Below are 19,273 nucleotides of genomic sequence, written 5' to 3' on the forward strand. Positions count from 1 at the left end.
ATGGTGCGGCCAGAAAAAAGCCTGCGTAGCGTTAACAGCCCATCTACCGCCAAACTCCAAATCTAGGCCTTAGGGTTTATTTTATAGGTAAGTATTTAGTTTTAAATAGGATTAATTTAGTTAATGATAGTAATTTTTATTTAGATTTATTAAAATAATATTTAAGTTAGGGGGGTGTTAGGGTTAGTGTTAGACTTAGGTTTAGGGGTTAATTAGTTAAATATAGATGGCAGCGGTATAGGGGGGGCAGGATAGGGGTTAATAAATTTATTATAGGTGGCTACGGTGTAGGGGGGCAGATTAGGGGTTAATAAGTTTAATATAGGTGGCGGCGGGGTCCGGGAGTGGCGGTTTAGGGGTTAAACAATTTATTTAGTTGCGGCGGGGTATGGGATCGGCAGGATAGGGGTTAATAAATTTATTATAGGTGGCGGCGGTATAGGGGGGGCAGGATAGGGGTTAATAGGTATTATGTGATAGGCGGAGGGGCCCGGGAGCAGCGGTTTAGGGGTTAATACATTTATTATAGTTGTGGCGGGGTCCGGGAGCGGTGGTTTAGGGGTTAATATATATTTATTATAGTTGCGGCGGGGTCTAGGAGCGGCGGTTTAGGGGTTAATAACTTTATTTAGTTGCGGGGGGCTCCGGGGGCAGCGTTATAGGGGGTAGAACAGTATAGTATAGTGTGGGTGCTTAGTGAGAGCTTATCAATAAAGCTGTAGAAAAGCCAAAGAGCAGCGAGATCGGATGAGTGATAACTATCACAGTCCGCTGCTCATCGCTCCTTACTTGGTGCACGGCTTTTTGACAGCTTTTTTTATAACTTTGGCGAACGTATTCAGGTCCGCGGCGGTGATGTGAGGCGAGCTTAGGCGAGCGTATTTGGGCCGGTGAAGGCAGGTACGTACAGAGCTTGATAACTAGAGGCCATTATCCCTAACCATTTTCGCAAAAAGCACAATTGTAATACAAAATCACCAGAAGTTAAAGTTATTGATTGGATGTGGTATTGATTTAAAACCCTTGTAAAACAAGGTTTTGAGTAAGAATGAGAACAGATTTCTCTTTGTTAATGAGAAAAACATTTTTTTCCAGGAGGTATAAGGTGCATTGTAGATGAAAAGAAAGAATATGTGGATTCTGATCCATAATATGAATGTGGTCCAAATAGATGACCAAACACCTTGAATCCTGAGCTAAGCTGTCACAGGTTCGAGGATCTTTGTGAAAATCCTTAGGGCTGATGAGAGACCAACGTGGAGACAAGGGAATTACCATAGAATTTAGTTTCAAGAAAAGCAAAGAAACTTTCTGTGGGATTGATGTATTGGAGTGGTTAAATAAGCATCATTGAGATCCAAGTGGATTAACCAATATTGGTCTATAAGTATGTATTTTAGAAATGTTGGTATTGAACAAAAGAGTTGAAATTTCTCAAACTGATAACTGGGTGAAACTGACTTCTTTTCTTTTTGACAACAAAGAGGTTGCTTAGGAAAGTATAGTGATCTGAAATAACTAGTTCTATGGTTTATTTGTTGGCTAAGGAGGAAATTTTTGAATAGATGCCAGAAATGTGTTTTATTTACATCTTTATAGGATTAGGTTTTACTAACTGGAAAAGAGGAAAGGTGAACTCTATTTGTACTCCTGACACAGCTTGTAAAACCCAAGGGTCAGAAGTTATAATTTTCCAATTCGGTAAAAAGTGAGCGAGTTTGCCTCTGTGAGGATCTTGATGACCAAAATCAACTTCTTGTAAGAATGAAGGAGGTGGAAGACTGTGATTGGGTTTGGGAATACTGGGAAAAATGGGACCTGGAGTTGAATTGGGAATGGCTGTGAAAACAGCCCCTTCATTTCCTGGCCCTATCAAAAAGGCAAGATTGCATTTGATATAATGGGGTCAATTTATCATATGCCGGGCGGATATGATTCGCTGTAGCGAATCATGTCCGCCCAACATCACTAAATGCAGACAGCATATCATATGCTGTCTGCATTTAACATTGCACAAGCATTTCTTGGGAAATGCGTGTGCAATGCCGCCCCCAGCACAGCGAGCCGGAAACTTTGAGCGAAGAAAGCAGCATCCGCTGCTTATTTGATCTACCCCAATGTCTTTTTGAGAGACTTTTTAGTATTTGAGAATATATTAAAGGGGCATTGTGCACTAGATTTTTCTTTGCATAAATGTTTTGTAGATTATCCATTTATTTAGCCAATCTGGGGTTGTTTTTGTTAAAATGTATTTTCTTCTCTTATTTTTAAATAACATTCACTTAGATTACGAGTTGTGCTCAATTTGTAGTGTTATGGCCCATAACGCATCAATTTCCATAACGCAGCCATTACAAGTTTTAAAAAAACCTCCATAGTGAGACAAAAATACCCATTTACTCACAAATCCATAACGCTATCCAAGACAAGTAGCTATTTATATATCGCAACCAAAAAACTTCACTAATCACATCAAAAATATAATAGAAAGTTCAAGCTGCAGCAGCACTGAATAAAAAGATTTTTATTTATGCCAATAAGAAATTACAATGTTTCGGACCAACTGTCCTTAATCATGTATAAAATCATACTGACACATACAGGCTTAAAATACCCTTAACCCCTCCCATTCAATTATAATACACACCTGTGATAATCTATCTACATCAGTTAACTCCACCTAGTGTTCACACACCTCTTTTCTTAGAGATTCTCATATAACTTCACAGTTGTTTTATCATTGTGTGTACACAACATAGACATTCTAAATCAAAGATACCTATACTTTTTGTTAGCCCTAAGAATTTTTTAGACCTTTTTTAAGCCTTTACCTCTTATATTAAAGGGACAGTAATCAGAAAATACTCCAATCCATTTCTCTATTCATACCTCCTGGCCACATAGTACCTAATGTATAGATCCAAAACAATTATTTTTGCTGAAGTTTTTTCTCTCTGTTGCCCCCCCCCTCCTGGGTTTCTCTACATGATCTATAATCTGAAATCTAATTTGACTCAGACTATGCCCAGCTGTCAAAAAATGGTGAGCCACAGGTGCATCTACATCTCCTGTTCTTATGCTACTCTTGTGCTGGTTCAACCTCTCGCGCACCTTACGGGTGGTCTCTCCTACATAGCCCCACCCACATGGGCATTTGATTAGATACACAGCATATTCTGTGTTACAGGTGAAATAACCTCTAATCAAAAATTTCTTGCCTGTACGTGGGTGGCAAAATGTAGAGCCCTGCACCATATTGTTACAGTTAGTACAATTTAGGCAGGGAAAGCAACCATTGCTTTTTTTGTCAATATGCCTCTGCACTTTCGTTTTACCGGGTCCTATATCTGCCCTAACAAGGGTATCCTTAAGATTTTTACCCCTCCTATATGCAGGCATTGGCGGTACTTGAAATTCCTTCACTTTAGGGTTACATTCACTTAGTACGCTCCAGTGCTTTCTTATAATCCCTTGTATTTTATCACTAAGGGGAGAAAAATTACTCACAAATACCATTCTATCTGTTTGGTCCTTTTCTTTATTATTTTGTTGTTCTAACAACTTAGCTCTCGGAATGTCTAGAGCACTATTTATGCCCTCCTGTATCATTTTAGATGGATAGCCTCTCTTTGTGAATGCATTCCCTATCTCACTAAGTCTCTCCAGTGCCAGACTCTCGTCCGATACTATGCGTCTTACACGCAGAAACTGGCTCTTTGGTAGAGATCTAGTGAGAGTGGGAGGATGTGCACTACTGTAGTGTAATAGATTGTTACAATCTGTTTCATTATGTCATGGTATATGTGAGGTTAATAAATATATATATATTAATCATATATCTCAAGATTAATAAATCTGTATTTTTGATCAGATATTTCACTGAAAATTTTTTTTTAAAAAAAATGATTCATTCCTCTCAGACAAACTGACTTCACTCATGTTCAGCTCTTCCCCCATTTAGTATGCAGACAATATGTCTCCAAAGGCTTGAGCATAACCTTTGAAGCCCCTTCCTGCTGTGTAAAAGGCAGCACTTTGATACATAGAACAGGACACAGGCAAATATATGGATTTCTTCCAAGAGAAATGCCGATCCGTCTGAAAAGATGTGAGAGATACAAACATTCTTCAAAGGACTGATAATTAGCACAAATTTGTTTTGAGTGATTCAGGCTGTGTGGCTGATAACAGCAGAATACACAGAGAAAAACACAGACAAATGCTAAGGTATGACTCTGAACATACAGCACACAGTGAAGACAAATGGCTTACATTATGATTTCAAAACAACTGTATATATTTTAGTGGATATGAGATATATATATATAGTTATATATATAGATAGATATATATGAATATATATATGTATATTTTGAAAACATGAATAGATGTTTATGGACCTGAAGAGAAGTGATTATTAACATTTTTTTTTATTTCAGATCTACATAGACAGGATTCACTTGGAATACAGTACAATACTGAATTAAAAATAAGCTATTATTCACATATAAATGCCAGAATACTGATAACATTATAATGCATTTTAAACTAATAATTAGCAGTATTAAATTGCCTTAATATAATAAAATGTTAATAATATAACATATCTGGTATCAGAATAATCAGAAAAAATAACCTAATATTAACCATCTGTAATTGGGGTTATATTAATGCAGAGAGTGTAATCTGATTAAATAACCATTTTATGAAAAAAAAAATTAACTTGCTTAAAAATGTTAGAAATGGTCTTGTTGTATTGTTTGTTTGTACGTCTGCTGCCACCTAGTGTTATGATGCGGAATTGCAACCATGAGATGATTGGTTGTTGCAAAGAATGCATTTCCTTGACAACACATTTACCAAATAAACCAATCCATGTTCAGTTGCAAAGAACCAATCCAAGACAAGGCCGTGGGCGTTTCCAATATTCACCAATGACTGATAAATAATCAAAAAGGGGAGGGGTGAAATGAGATGATTTTAAACCCCAGCATAGAGACTAAAAAGGAGGTTGTGTTGACTGATTCAGAAAGGAGTAACTGCTGCAGTTATTAATCAAAAGCACACACCTACCATTGGACTCCATATGCTTTACCCCAATTTTGAATTTCTGAGGTGAATTGGATCTGTTGCAAAACATTGGAAACTGGATTGCTGTTTATTTGGTGATGTATATAAAAGTTTTATTATAAGATAAGTTATATGCATAGCCTTTACAGTTAATAGATTTAAAGAGCAGATTATACTTTTAAACTGTATGCCATTGTTTCAGATAACTCTTAGCCTGTCTATGTGTATGCAAGCATTTAAAATAAGCATTTATTATTACTGTATGTGGCAGAGTAGGATAAATTGCAGTTAAATAGCTGAACATATGCATTATCCTATTGTTTTATAAACACTGTTTAGAATTGTATTGCTTGGATGTTAAAGGTTTTTAGTCCCATTGTGTTAAATAAATAAAGACTATTTATAAGTAAGGTGGGTTTTAAAGATACAGTTTTCTGGGTTTTGTAAGAAGGATAGCATATCTTAAGAGTTGGTTTTAATGCATATAAATTTTGTGTCATATTCTAACATTGCAAATATATTTCAATATGTTTATGGATATTAACTAAATAAAAGAATTCAGATATTTATATTAATTGTATGGTCTAGTAGATGCATGGTTGATTAGGGTTGCTATTTTTTTTGTATTGTGTTTATAACCCTGCCATAAACTGATATATTATTTGGATAGCACTACTAAGATTCTTATAAATATACTGACATAATAATTGGAGGCACTGCTGAGATTTATTAATATTCCATCATATTTGATATAATATATTTGTAAGTAAATAGAAATTATTATAAAAGAAAAAAAAAAATCATATTTCGATATTAATATTTTGAAGATATAATTTTTGAAGAGTTGAAGTATTGAATTTTCATATTTCGAGATTGATATTAATATCTTGAAATATTATTAAAGATTAATTTTGAAAAATTAATACAAATATTAATTTTTCATATTTCAAAATTAATCAAAAATATTAATTTTTCATATTTTCAAAGTTAATCAAAAATATTAATTTTTCATATTTCGAAATATTAATTTTTCATATTTCAAAATTAATAATATATATTTTTTTAAATATATATATTTTTTTCTTCTCTCTTGTTATTGGCAAAAATTGTATTAGCGTTTTAGTTAAATAAATACTGAACCAATACAATAATGTCTGTAGCCAGAAGTGACTCATTTAATTCTATACATAGCGATGAAATTGGTCCCATTACAATACCCATTACTAAAGGTCAGGTCCTTAAGAAAGATATCTTAAGTTACATTATGGTGAATTAAATGATTTTGTGGATATGCTTGAAACTAGGGCTAAAAATATTACCGTTAATAATAATATGTGGAATGAAGAGAATGCATTCTTCCAGGAATTATTAATGATTAATCAATGCAAGGCTCTCAAAAAGCGAGACAAACTAATACTAAAATGCTGGCCCCTTTTAATATGCATAATTGACGAAATGTCGTTTTGTGTCACAGACAAACGATTGCAAATACAGGAGCTAGAAAATAGTATTCGTTCCTCACGCAGACGCGAAGAGGGTTTAAAAATAGCCAAAAATAAAATGGATGAACTTGCCCAAAACCTAACAGCCTTAGATAAGCATAATACAGACTTAATCGCACAGATACAAGATTTAAATAAACAGCTTGCGCAAAGCCAGAGAGAATTAAGCGATTTAAAAAGGTCATATCGCCATAATGAAAACCCCTATATTAACAGTGAGAATAATGCAGATAATGCTAACTCCTTTAGCGAACGCATCAGGGACGAGGTACAAAAATATATAGAACAATACAGACAAACGACCCCTAACGGGTCAGAAATAGATTTCCCGAATAGACAATCCCCTCAGGATGTAAATCCAGAGGATTGCCGTAGCGCAGCTGATGCGGGGGAGGGAAACTCTAACAGAGAATCCCAAAATAAGTCTGATAAAGTCTATGATTCCCATAAAATAATCACCTTCGTACAACACGCAGTACCTATATTCTCCAATAAGGGAACAACATCTGTAATTGATCATTTACAGGCTTTTGAAAATGCGTTAGCTATAATGAATGTTACAAGTGAGAAATTGAAAATTGAATTTCTGCCTTGGGTATTTGACAGTAAGCATCACAAATTCTTTGCTTCACTAAAGGATATGAATATTCATTCCTGGAATGGGGTAAAACGACAATGCAGAAAAGAATTCGGGCAATATCGCACTAAAACTGCCGCGAAAATAGCGGTATATGGTTTAAAGTGTCGTGCGAATCAGAGTCCAATCGAATTCCTTTCTGTATTGAAAAATGCGTACAGTATGGCTGAAGATAATCCCAGATTTGATGGCTCAGAATTTGTAAATTTATTTTTTGAAGCATTGCCTACACCCATCAAAATCAACTTAGCTAGAGATTTTGTGAGGACTGCTCGTTGGAATGGCTGATCAAAGAGAGTACAAAATTATACTCTATTCAGCAGTCCAGTGAGCAGGGGTTCTAAAAAGGAATCAAAACCCAAAATTGTAGCAGAAACTAGGGTGTCACCTAAACCCCTCAATTTGGAGTCTAAAAACAGAACCTATGCAGAGGTGGCCAGTCAAAACAGGCCATCTCCACAGAGGTTTAATTCCGCCCCTCCCCCTACACAGGTTGAGGCACAGGGAGACTATAACCAAAGTGGGGGACATAATCAGGTGAATAATTATTCACAAAGAGAATACTCACCAAATAATTGGTATCCGCGCAAGGGTAGATACAATAGACGGCGAAGATATTCTCAGGGTAACCAGACACCCCAGGTATATAATGCTCCCCAAGATACTAATGCTGAACAAGCTGAACCCCAGGGGCAACCACGCCAGAATAGAAATAACGGCCCTGATTCTGAGGGAACCCAATGGTCCAGGAATCAGTACAATGGGGCACCAAGAGATAGGCCCAGGGGTAGAGGTAACTTATACAATCAGGTAGATATGCTATTTACCCAGTTAAATCGGTTGAGCGAACAAATCGCTTATATGAGTCAAAAATCTACGGCTCAGCAACCGGACAATACTTTTTTAGGGGTACAGCCAGTGGTCAGCAGTGGACCACAGGCACAGTCATAAATACTGCAGTATCACCTGAAGGGGAGGGGAGAGATATGCAAAATGTAATAATAAATATCAATGATACTAATCATGTTCTCTCCCCACAGACCGAAAACGGACAATTTAGCTGTGATGACAGGCAACCTCATCCGGGAAAAACTAACGAATCTCTTCCTTTGCAGCACTCTCTTAACCTTATCTCCACAGATGCAGTACACAAGAATCCAGCCGAACCTGTCATAGAGGAAACAGGTAGGTATGAAGATTCTTCTGCATCAGAAAGCATGGCAAACTCAGGTAACACGTGGCGAAGCCCACAAATGTATGCTAACGCCAACTTTATGTGTGAAATGGTAGAAACTGCAGGAAGATATTATGTATTAGTTGAGCTGCAAGATTCAGTCTCCAACCCTATCAGGGGATTAATTGACACTGGGTCACAGGCAACTATCTTATCCCACAGGTACTACACACAGCTAAATGAGCTAACACCCCACAAACCTAAAATAAAAGAATTTGACGGTTCTCTAATAGGTGTTGGGGGTGACTCCCTAAAAGTCTACGGTACTGCCTGGTTAAAATTTAAATTGGGGAACAGGGTCTAAGACACCCTGTCATTATAGTGGATCTGCCAACTGATCGTTTAATTATTGGTAGTGATCTCCTGAAGCGATTAAGCACCATAATTGATTGCATAAATAATGTAATTTGGTCACAAGTTAAACGGCCTATCAATTATGAAAAATCTGGTATATCTCGCGCCCGACATAGCTGTCACGTGGTGGAAGAGAAACCAGATGCTGTGGAGATTTAATTTCAGGAATAACTCTGTACCTGAAATCACTATTCTACAAATAGATGATCAGACTCCTTTTAGTGGCTCTGATGGTAATACTTTTAAAATTTCGCCTGGAAAGATAGCGAATATTTCCCTAGATGGCGATGTATTAACCATATCACTCCACAAGGGGGATCATAAAATCCCTAAGGGGGGAGGCCACGCTCAATACCTCACAGGGATTGAGAGAGTTAAAGAGGATCTATTTATCCCTATACAAGTACATGACCTTGGTAAAACCAAGTATGCTAAAATAAACTTAAAACAGGAAGCTAGCTATATAAGCGAAGGTTTATTAGCGCAAATAGCTGAACCTAAAGTGATTAAATATCTTTCTCCCCAAGACCACTGTGTCAACGGCCTGGATGGCAGGTCTGAAAGCTATAACATCACAGCTAAGTGCTTATTATCTATCTCCATTGGTAATAAATCAGTGAAGCACCTGTTTTTAGTTTTAAATACTCCCCATAATCAAATATACATTGGCAATGATATCTTACATAGATATGCCATACAAATAGATTTGATTAATTCTTGCCTCTGGAGCAGGTTAAAGGGGGACCCTGAATTATTTCAGGATGAAAATGCAGCCCTAAAATCAAACCAGCAATTGCCATATGCTGTGAATATGCAGGTATCTAGCGATATTATAATTCCTGCTGGGGCTGATAAATTTCTTTTACCCTTACAGGTAAAGAGAGGTCAGAAATTAAAAACTTCTGAAACACTAATTTGCCTCTCCCATAGAATACAGAATCTGGGTGTCACAGTGACTTACACTCCTATGGTGAATATTGGAACTGTTCCAATACATATTGTTGTGCATAACATGACCCCACAGGATATAACATTATCCAAGGGAACTACCATAGGATATGCACTGGAATCAAGTTATTACACTTTTGGATTCCAGAATAATGTAATTGGGCTAATACCTGAAGGATACTTAACTGAAGAACAATTAATAGAACAATCCTTTGCATCTATGCCAGAGGGTCTATTTAATATTCAGTCTATTTATCCCTTCAGCTCAGAGGAAGGCATCTGTAAAATTGAAGAAGCCTCTCTAGTGTTTGATCAGCCAATCAAACAGCAAGATTACCCCAATACCCTGAGTCATGGGAGCAATGTAAACTATAACCAAGGGGATCTCACCTCTAGATTGGAAGAAGCCTATGAAATAGGACAGCCTGAAATCTTTCCAGGATTTCAGCAAATAGTCAAAGAGCAAATATCCTTAGCTAATGGCTGTTCCAGCGATGACGAACGCCAACAGCTGCGAGAACTCCTAATGGAATGCAAGGATATTTTCGCTAAGGATTCTTATGACTGTGGTACTACAGACTTGCACATTGCAAGAATACAAACAGATCCTAATGCGCCACCTGTATTTGTCAAATAATACAGACTTCCCTTAGCCTCATATGATTCTCTTGCAGAGATCATAAGGAATTTGGAAGAAAGAGGTATTATCAGACAGGTGCACAGCTCTTATAATAATCCTATTCTAGGTGTCCTTAAGCCCAATGGACAATGGCGTTTGTGTGCTGATTTAAGACAGCTAAACAAACGAGTATACATGTCTGGCTGGCCCGTACCATACATTGACCAGTGCCTAGCACAAATGCAGGGATCCAAAATATTCACTGCCATTGATTGTGCACAGGGATATTGGACCATAAAGGTACATGAAGAGGACCAATATAAGCTAGCATTCTCCTTCCAAAAGGTTCAGTATGCATTCCAGAGACTTCCATTTGGATACATAAATTCTGGACATGAATTTGCTGTATTCATGCATAAGGCTATGCCTGACGCACTGGAAAGGGGGACCTTATCTTATGTTGATGATGTTTTAATAAAAAGCACAGACTTTGAAAAACACATTGCAGAGCTTAAACACGTCCTCAGCCAACTTAAAAGGGCAGGTGTCAAATTATCCCTGCAAAAAGCTCAATGGTGCCGCACTCGTGTAAACTTCTTGGGACATGAAGTTACCTCTGACGGATTAAATCCCCAGAAGAAAAAGGTGGAAGCGATAGTGAATTCTAAAAACCCAACTAACTTAAAGGAATTGAGATCATTCCTGGGTATGACAAATTATTCTTGCAAATTCATTGATAATTATGCGGAATTAGCTAAACCGCTACTACTTCTCCTAAAGAAAGAGGTGAAATGGCACTGGAGTGAGTCTCAAGAGACAGCCATCAGAGCGCTGAAAAGAAAACTCACTCAAGAACCTTGCTTAGCGTACCCTGAAGGTGGTAAACCTTTCTTCTTAGAAACCGGTTACACAGATGTAAGCATGAGTGCTGTTTTATACCAAAAGCATGATAATTTGAACAAAGCCATTGCTTATGCGAGCAAAAACCTATCCCCAGTAGAAATAAAGTTCAACGATTGCGAAAAAGCCCTCTTATCTACCGTATGGGCGCTACAAAATTTCCGCAGCTATATACAGGGTGAGAAAATTATTGTAGAAACGGCCCACCAGCCTTTGCTATATTTGCAAAGTGAGACAATAAGAGATGGGAATTTGTCTAATAGCCGCATAACGGCGTGGACTCTTTCCTTGCAAGGCTGGCCATTAGAAATTCGCTACAAGCAGAATAAAAAGAATCCAGTTGCACAGGGACTTGCTGAGCTCCACGACTGTACTGCTAGAGATACTGGGGAAGAATTATCAGAAGATGATTTTCTGGAGGAACAATTGCTTTCCCCATATAAAATGTACAATGAGGACCATTGTCAAACATTACCTTGGGTATATGTTGATGGTTGTTCTTACCATGCCACTATTGATAATGAGCGCAGATTAGTCGCTGGCATTGGTATAACTGGGGCAAATGGATTCCCAAATATATCTATAGGTCTCAACATTGGACCAAGATCCATTCAGGTTGCAGAACTAACTGCTGTTTTCAAAACCATTGAAATGGCTATTGAACATGGTATTCATGAATTTGTGATCATAACTGACTCAAATTATGTGCGTGACAGTTTTGTTGAATACCTGCCAACTTGGAAAAGAAATGGCATGCAGAAAAGCAATAACAAACCAGTCAAGCATGGCAAGTTGTTCTGCGAGATTGATAATCTGGTGGTATCCAATGATTTAACCATACACGGGAAAAGGACCAAGGGTCATTCCAGAGTTTTAGGTCCTGATAAGGAAGGCAATGATCTTGCGGATTCATTAGCCAAACAAGGAGCCATAACTGGAGAACTCCTTAATATTGACCACTTAATGGGTGCAATTCAGGTAGAAGCCATTACCAGAAACCAGGGAAAACAACAGAGTGAGCCTAATTTGGTACAATGGAGTCAGGATTCTCCTAGTGAGGACCTGATCACTAGTCAAAAAGAAGACCCCATTGTAGGCATCTTCTATAAACACATAGAAGATCCTGAAAGCAACCCCATCTCAAAAGATGATTGTATTGGCAAAGACGATCTTAGAATCTTAGAATCTTAATAAAATCTAAATCACAATTCAAGTTACAGGAGGATTTGTTAATTAGAACCTCCAAAACTGGCATCCAGCAGTGGGTAGTACCCACCAAGTTCAGAGGTCTAATGCTTCAACATGCCCATGATGCTCCCACATCTGGTCATCGTGGTGCCAAACTCACGTATGAAATATTGCGTGATTATGCTTTTTGGCCACACATGTTGAAAGATGTTCAAACCTACTGTCAAGGGTGTTTGATCTGCCCACAGTTCCAACCCACTGCACCAACGCATAGAGCGCCATTGCAGAAAAGGGGGATGGTAATGCCATGGTCAGATATACAAATTGATTTTATTGGCCCAGTAACAAGATCATCAAGAGGTAACAAATACATGTTAACAGTGACATGCCTGTTCACTAAATGGGTAGAGTGCATTAGTGCACCTAACAATAGTGCTGAAACATGTGCAGCATTGCTCATCAACCATGTATTTTCCAGATTTGGTTTGCCCCAAAGAATCGAATCAGATCGGGGGACCCACTTCACTAGCGAAGTGATGACCAAAATGTGGAAAATACTAGGGGTTAAAAGAAAGCATCCTTATAGAGCTGCCTCAAGTGGTGGTGTAGAGCGTTACAACCAGTCCATTGTTAAAATCCTCAAAAAGTTTGTGGGTGAAACAGGTAAAGACTGGGATGTAAAACTACCTCTAGTCTTAATGGCATTAAGAGCAACTCCAAGTAGTGCTACCAAAATGTCACCTTTTGAACTGATGACTGGTAGAAGAATGGCTCTACCTCAGCATCTGCTGTACTGTACATCAGACCAAAACTTGATAAACGCTGCCAATACACATCAATATGTGGAAAACCTAAGAAAGCACCTGCAATATGCCTTTGCATTTGCTCAAAGGAATTTAGAAAGAGCCGCAACTGCCACTAAAACCTATTATGATCTCAAAACATCAAAAAAGGAATATGAAATAAATGATAAAGTTTATCTTTATAACTTTGGAAGAGATCAGGTTAGGGAGAAGAAATTTCTTCCCTCATGGAAAGGTCCTTTCGTCATTACTGACAAAATATCTCCAGTGGCCTATAAAATAAGGATCCCCAAAAATGAAAGTTTCATAGATAAATGGGTCCATATCAATCAATTGCGGGCATGTCATCCCAGATCCCAACTACAAGTCATAGAGGGAGAATGAAGTGTCATATCCCCAAATGAACTAAAGACATACTGTAGTTCAAAGATGCCTAGCTGATAAACATGAAGGCTCAAAATAACAAACTTCCTACATAAGAGACTGTCTATGAGGTATACGGTTGATCCTCATAAAATACCATTGACTTTAGACCAATTTAAATACATGTGTCCTACATCTATTTAAAATTGGAAGGGGGATTATGTCATGGTATATGTGAGGTTAATAAATATATATATTTTAATCATATATCTCAAGATTAATAAATCTGTATTTTTGATCAGATATTTCACTGAAAATTTTTTTTAAAAAAAATGATTCATTCCTCTCAGACAAACTGACTTCACTCATGTTCAGCTCTTCCCCCATTTAGTATGCAGACAATATGTCTCCAAAGGCTTGAGCATAACCTTTGAAGCCCCCTCCTGCTGTGTAAAAGGCAGCACTTTGATACATAGAACAGGACACAGGCAAATATATGGATTTCTTCCAAGAGAAATGCCGATCCGTCTGAAAAGATGTGAGAGATACAAACATTCTTCAAAGGACTGATAATTAGCACAAATTTGTTTTGAGTGATTCAGGCTGTGTGGCTGATAACAGCAGAATACACAGAGAAAAACACAGACAAATGCTAAGGTGTGACTCTGAACATACAGCACACAGTGAAGACAAATGGCTTACATTATGATTTCAAAACAACTGTATATATTTTAGTGGATATGAGATATATATATATAGTTATATATATATAGATAGATATATATGAATATATATATGTATATTTTGAAAACATGAATAGATGTTTATGGACCTGAAGAGAAGTGATTATTAACATTTTTTTTTATTTCAGATCTACATAGACAAGATTCACTTGGAATACAGTACAATACTGAATTAAAAATAAGCTATTATTCACATATAAATGCCAGAATACTGATAACATTATAATGCATTTTAAGCTAATAATTAGCAGTATTAAATTGCCTTAATATAATAAAATGTTAATAATATAACATCTGGTATCAGAATAATCAGAAAAAATAACCTAATATTAACCATCTGTAATTGGGGTTATATTAATGCAGAGAGTGTAATATGATTAAATAACCATTTTATGAAAAAAAAAATTAACTTGCTTAAAAATGTTAGAAATGGTCTTGTTGTATTGTTTGTTTGTACGTCTGCTGCCACCTAGTGTTATGATGCGGAATTGCAACCATGAGATGATTGGTTGTTGCAAAGAATGCATTTCCTTGACAACACATTTACCAAATAAACCAATCCATGTTCAGTTGCAAAGAACCAATCCAAGACAAGGCCGTGGGCGTTTCCAATATTCACCAATGACTGATAAATAATCAAAAAGGGGAGGGGTGAAATGAGATGATTTTAAACCCCAGCATAGAGACTAAAAAGGAGGTTGTGTTGACTGATTCAGAAAGGAGTAACTGCTGCAGTTATTAATCAAAAGCACACACCTACCATTGGACTCCATATGCTTTACCCCAATTTTGAATTTCTGAGGTGAATTGGATCTGTTGCAAAACATTGGAAACTGGATTGCTGTTTATTTGGTGATGTATATAAAAGTTTTATTATAAGATAAGTTATATGCATAGCCTTTACAGTTAATAGATTTAAAGAGCAGATTATACTTTTAAACTGTATGCCATTGTTTCAGATAACTCTTAGCCTGTCTATGTGTATGCAAGCATTTAAAATAAGCATTTATTATTACTGTATGTGGCAGAGTAGGATAAATTGCAGTTAAATAGCTGAACATATGCATTATCCTATTGTTTTATAAACACTGTTTAGAATTGTATTGCTTGGATGTTAAAGGTTTTTAGTCCCATTGTGTTAAATAAATAAAGACTATTTATAAGTAAGGTGGGTTTTAAAGATACAGTTTTCTGGGTTTTGTAAGAAGGATAGCATATCTTAAGAGTTGGTTTTAACGCATATAAATTTTGTGTCATATTCTAACATTGCAAATATATTTCAATATGTTTATGGATATTAACTAAATAAAAGAATTCAGATATTTATATTAATTGTATGGTCTAGTAGATGCATGGTTGATTAGGGTTGCTATTTTTTTTGTATTGTGTTTATAACCCTGCCATAAACTGATATATTATTTGGATAGCACTACTAAGATTCTTATAAATATACTGACACTTTCTATACAGATCTACTGACAATGAAGTCCCAGACTTGTAAACTTTGGTATCTAGAAAGCTAATGCTTTCTTCACTATGGACAAGTTTAAATTTAATATTAAGGGTAGCGCTATTCAAATCCTTAAAGAACTGTTCCAGGGTCCCAATGTCGCCCAACCACACACCGAACACATCATCTATATAGCGCCACCATGTGGCGCCATATAGAATAAATAAAGGGTGGTTGTACACCACATGCTCTTCAAACACATTCATGAAAATGTTCGCGTATGTGGGAGCGACATTGGAACCCATGGCTGTGCCCTGAAGTTGCAGAAAATAGTCATCTTGGAAAAGGAAGTAATTACACCGCAGTACAATGCCTAGCAGTTCAACAATAAAATTTCTCTGCATCTCACTTATCTCTGTGCTATTGCTCAGTATTCTATTTACTGCTCCAATTCCTGCTTCATGTGTAATGGATGTGTACAAGCTTACTACATCCATGCTATACAGAATACCTTTTCCCTCACTTAGATCAAGACTATGTATTTTCTTCAAAAAATCACCTGTATCTCTTATGTAGGAATTAGATCCCACAAAAGGTCTTAGATATTTATCAAGGAAAATGGAGGCATTGGACAGGATTGATCCAATTCCTGCCACTATAGGGCGTCCTGGTGGAGCTACCTTGTCCTTATGGATTTTTGGTAATGTATAAAGGACAGGTGTTATTTCTTCAGTCTCCAATAGGAATTTCACCACATCCTGCCCAATGACTCCTCCTCTCTCTGCTTTAGATACACAGTTCTCTATTTCTTTCTTGATTTCAAACTTAGGATTTCTTGATAGCAACTTGTACACCTTCTCATCTGCCAATTGTGCTCTAATTTCTTGAATATAAAATTCTTTATCCAAAAGGACAGTTGCACCACCCTTGTCCGCTCTCTTAATGATAATCCCTTTTTCTCTTGTTAAGTGTAGTCAGTCCACGGGTCATCAATTACTTATGGAATATATCTCTTCCTAACAGGAAGCTGCAAGAGGATCACCCAAGCAGAGCTGCTATATAGCTCCTCCCCTCACATGTCATATTCAGTCATTCTCTTGCAGCCTAACTAAAGATAGGTCGCTGTGAGAGGTCTGTGGTGTTTTTTAACTTAGTTTATTTCTTCAATCAAAAGTTTGTTATTTTAAATGGCACCGGAGTGTGCTGTTTGTTCTCAGGCAGCATTAGAAGAAGAATCTGCCTGCGTTTTCTATGATCTTAGCAGACGTAACTAAGATCCACTGGCTGTTCTCATCTGAGGAGTGAGGTAACTTCAGAAAAGGGGAATAGCATGCAGGGCCCCCCTGCAAATGAGGTACGTGCAGTAAATTATTTTTCTGAGGAATGGAATTGACTGAGAAAATACTGCTGATACCAATGTAACGTAAGTTCAGCCTTAAATGCAGTGATAGCGACTGGTATTAGGCTGATGAGTGTGTGTACACTGAATGTATTTTTCTAAGGAATGGAATTGACTCTGAAAATACTGTTAATACTGAAATAATGTATGAGCCTTAACTGCAGTAAAAGCGACTGGTAGCAGGCTTATTAATAACACTTCATAACTTTTCAAATGTATGTTTAAAACGTTTACTGGCATGTTAATCGTTTTTTGTGAGGTACTTGGTGATAAAACTTATTGGGGCATGATTTTTACCACATGACCATCTTTGTTTTCTGCATAGAAACAGTTATCTGAGCTTCCCCACTGTTGTAATATGAGTGGGAGGGGCCTATTTTAGCGCTTTTTTGCGCAGTAAAAATTCAGTCACAATCTGTCTACTTCATCCTCCATGATCCAGATCGTCTCTAGAGAGCTCAGGGGTCTTCAAAATTCATTTTGAGGGAGGTAATCAGTCACAGCAGACCTGTGACAGTGTGTTTTGACTGTGATAAAAACGTTAATTATTAAATTGTTATCCGTTTTTGGGTATTAAGGGGTTAATCATCCATTTGCTGGTGGGTGCAATCCTTTGCTAACTTAATACATTTACTGTGAAAAATTGGTTGCTATAACTATTTTGGTTCATTGTTATTTCAACTGTGACAGCTTTTTGTGCTTCTTAAAGGCACAGTAGCGTTTTTTTATATTGCTTGTAAATTTATTTAGAAAAGTATTTCCAAGCTTGCTAGTCTCATTGCTAGTCTGTTTAAACATGTCTGACACAGATGAATCTCTTTGTTCACTATGTTTAAAGGCCAATGTGAAGCCCAATAGAAATTTGTGTACTAATTGCATTGATGTTACTTTAAATAAAAGTCAATCTTTACATGTAAAGAAATTATCACCAGACAATGAGGGGGAAGTTATGCCGACTAACTCTCCTCACGTGTCAGTACCTTCGCCTCCCGCTCAGGAGGTGCGTGATTTTGTGGCGCCAAGTACATCAGGGAGGCCCTTACAAATCACTTTGCAAGACATGGCTACTGTTATGACAGAAGTATTATCTAAATTGCCAGAATTAAGAGGCAAGAGCGATAGCTCTGGGTTAAGGACAGAGCGCGCGGATGAGGTGAGCGCCATGTCAGATACTGCGTCACAGTTTGCAGAACATGAAGACGGAGAGCTTCATTCTGTGGGTGACGGATCTGATCCAGGGAGACTGGATTCAGAGATTTCTAATTTTAAATTTAAGCTTGAGAACCTCCGCATATTGCTAGGGGAGGTATTAGCGGCTCTGAATGATTGTAACACGGTTGCAATTCCAGAAAAATTATGTAGGTTGGATAGATACTATGCGGTACCGGTGTGTACTGACGTGTTTCCTATACCTAAAAGGCTTACAGAGATTATTAGCAAGGAGTGGGATAGACCTGGTGTGCCTTTTTCCCCTCCTCCCATATTTAGGAAAATGTTTCCTATAGACGCCACCACACAAGACTTATGGCAGACGGTCCCTAAGGTGGAGGGAGCAGTTTCTACTTTAGCTAAGCGTACCACTATCCCAGTGGAGGATAGTTGTGCCTTTTCAGATCCAATGGATAAGAAATTAGAGGGTTACCTTAAGAAAATGTTTGTTCAACAAGGTTTTATCTTACAGCCCCTTGCATGCATTGCGCCTGTCACTGCTGCGGCGGCATTCTGGTTTGAGTCTCTGGAAGAAGCCATTCGCACAGCTCCATTGGATGAAATTATGAACAAGCTTAAAGCACTTAAGCTAGCTAACGCATTTGTTTCTGATGCTGTCGTACATTTAACCAAACTTACGGCTAAGAACTCCGGATTCGCCATCCAAGCGCGCAGAGCGCTATGGCTTAAATCCTGGTCAGCTGACGTGACTTCTAAATCTAAATTGTTTAATATTCCTTTCAAAGGGCAGACCTTATTCGGGCCCGGCTTGAAAGAAATTATAGCTGACATTACGGGAGGTAAGGGCCATGCTCTACCTCAGGACAGGGCCAAATCAAAGGCCAAACAGTCTA

This window comes from Bombina bombina, chromosome 1, assembly GCF_027579735.1.
Source record: "Bombina bombina isolate aBomBom1 chromosome 1, aBomBom1.pri, whole genome shotgun sequence".
Lineage (NCBI taxonomy): Eukaryota > Metazoa > Chordata > Amphibia > Anura > Bombinatoridae > Bombina > Bombina bombina.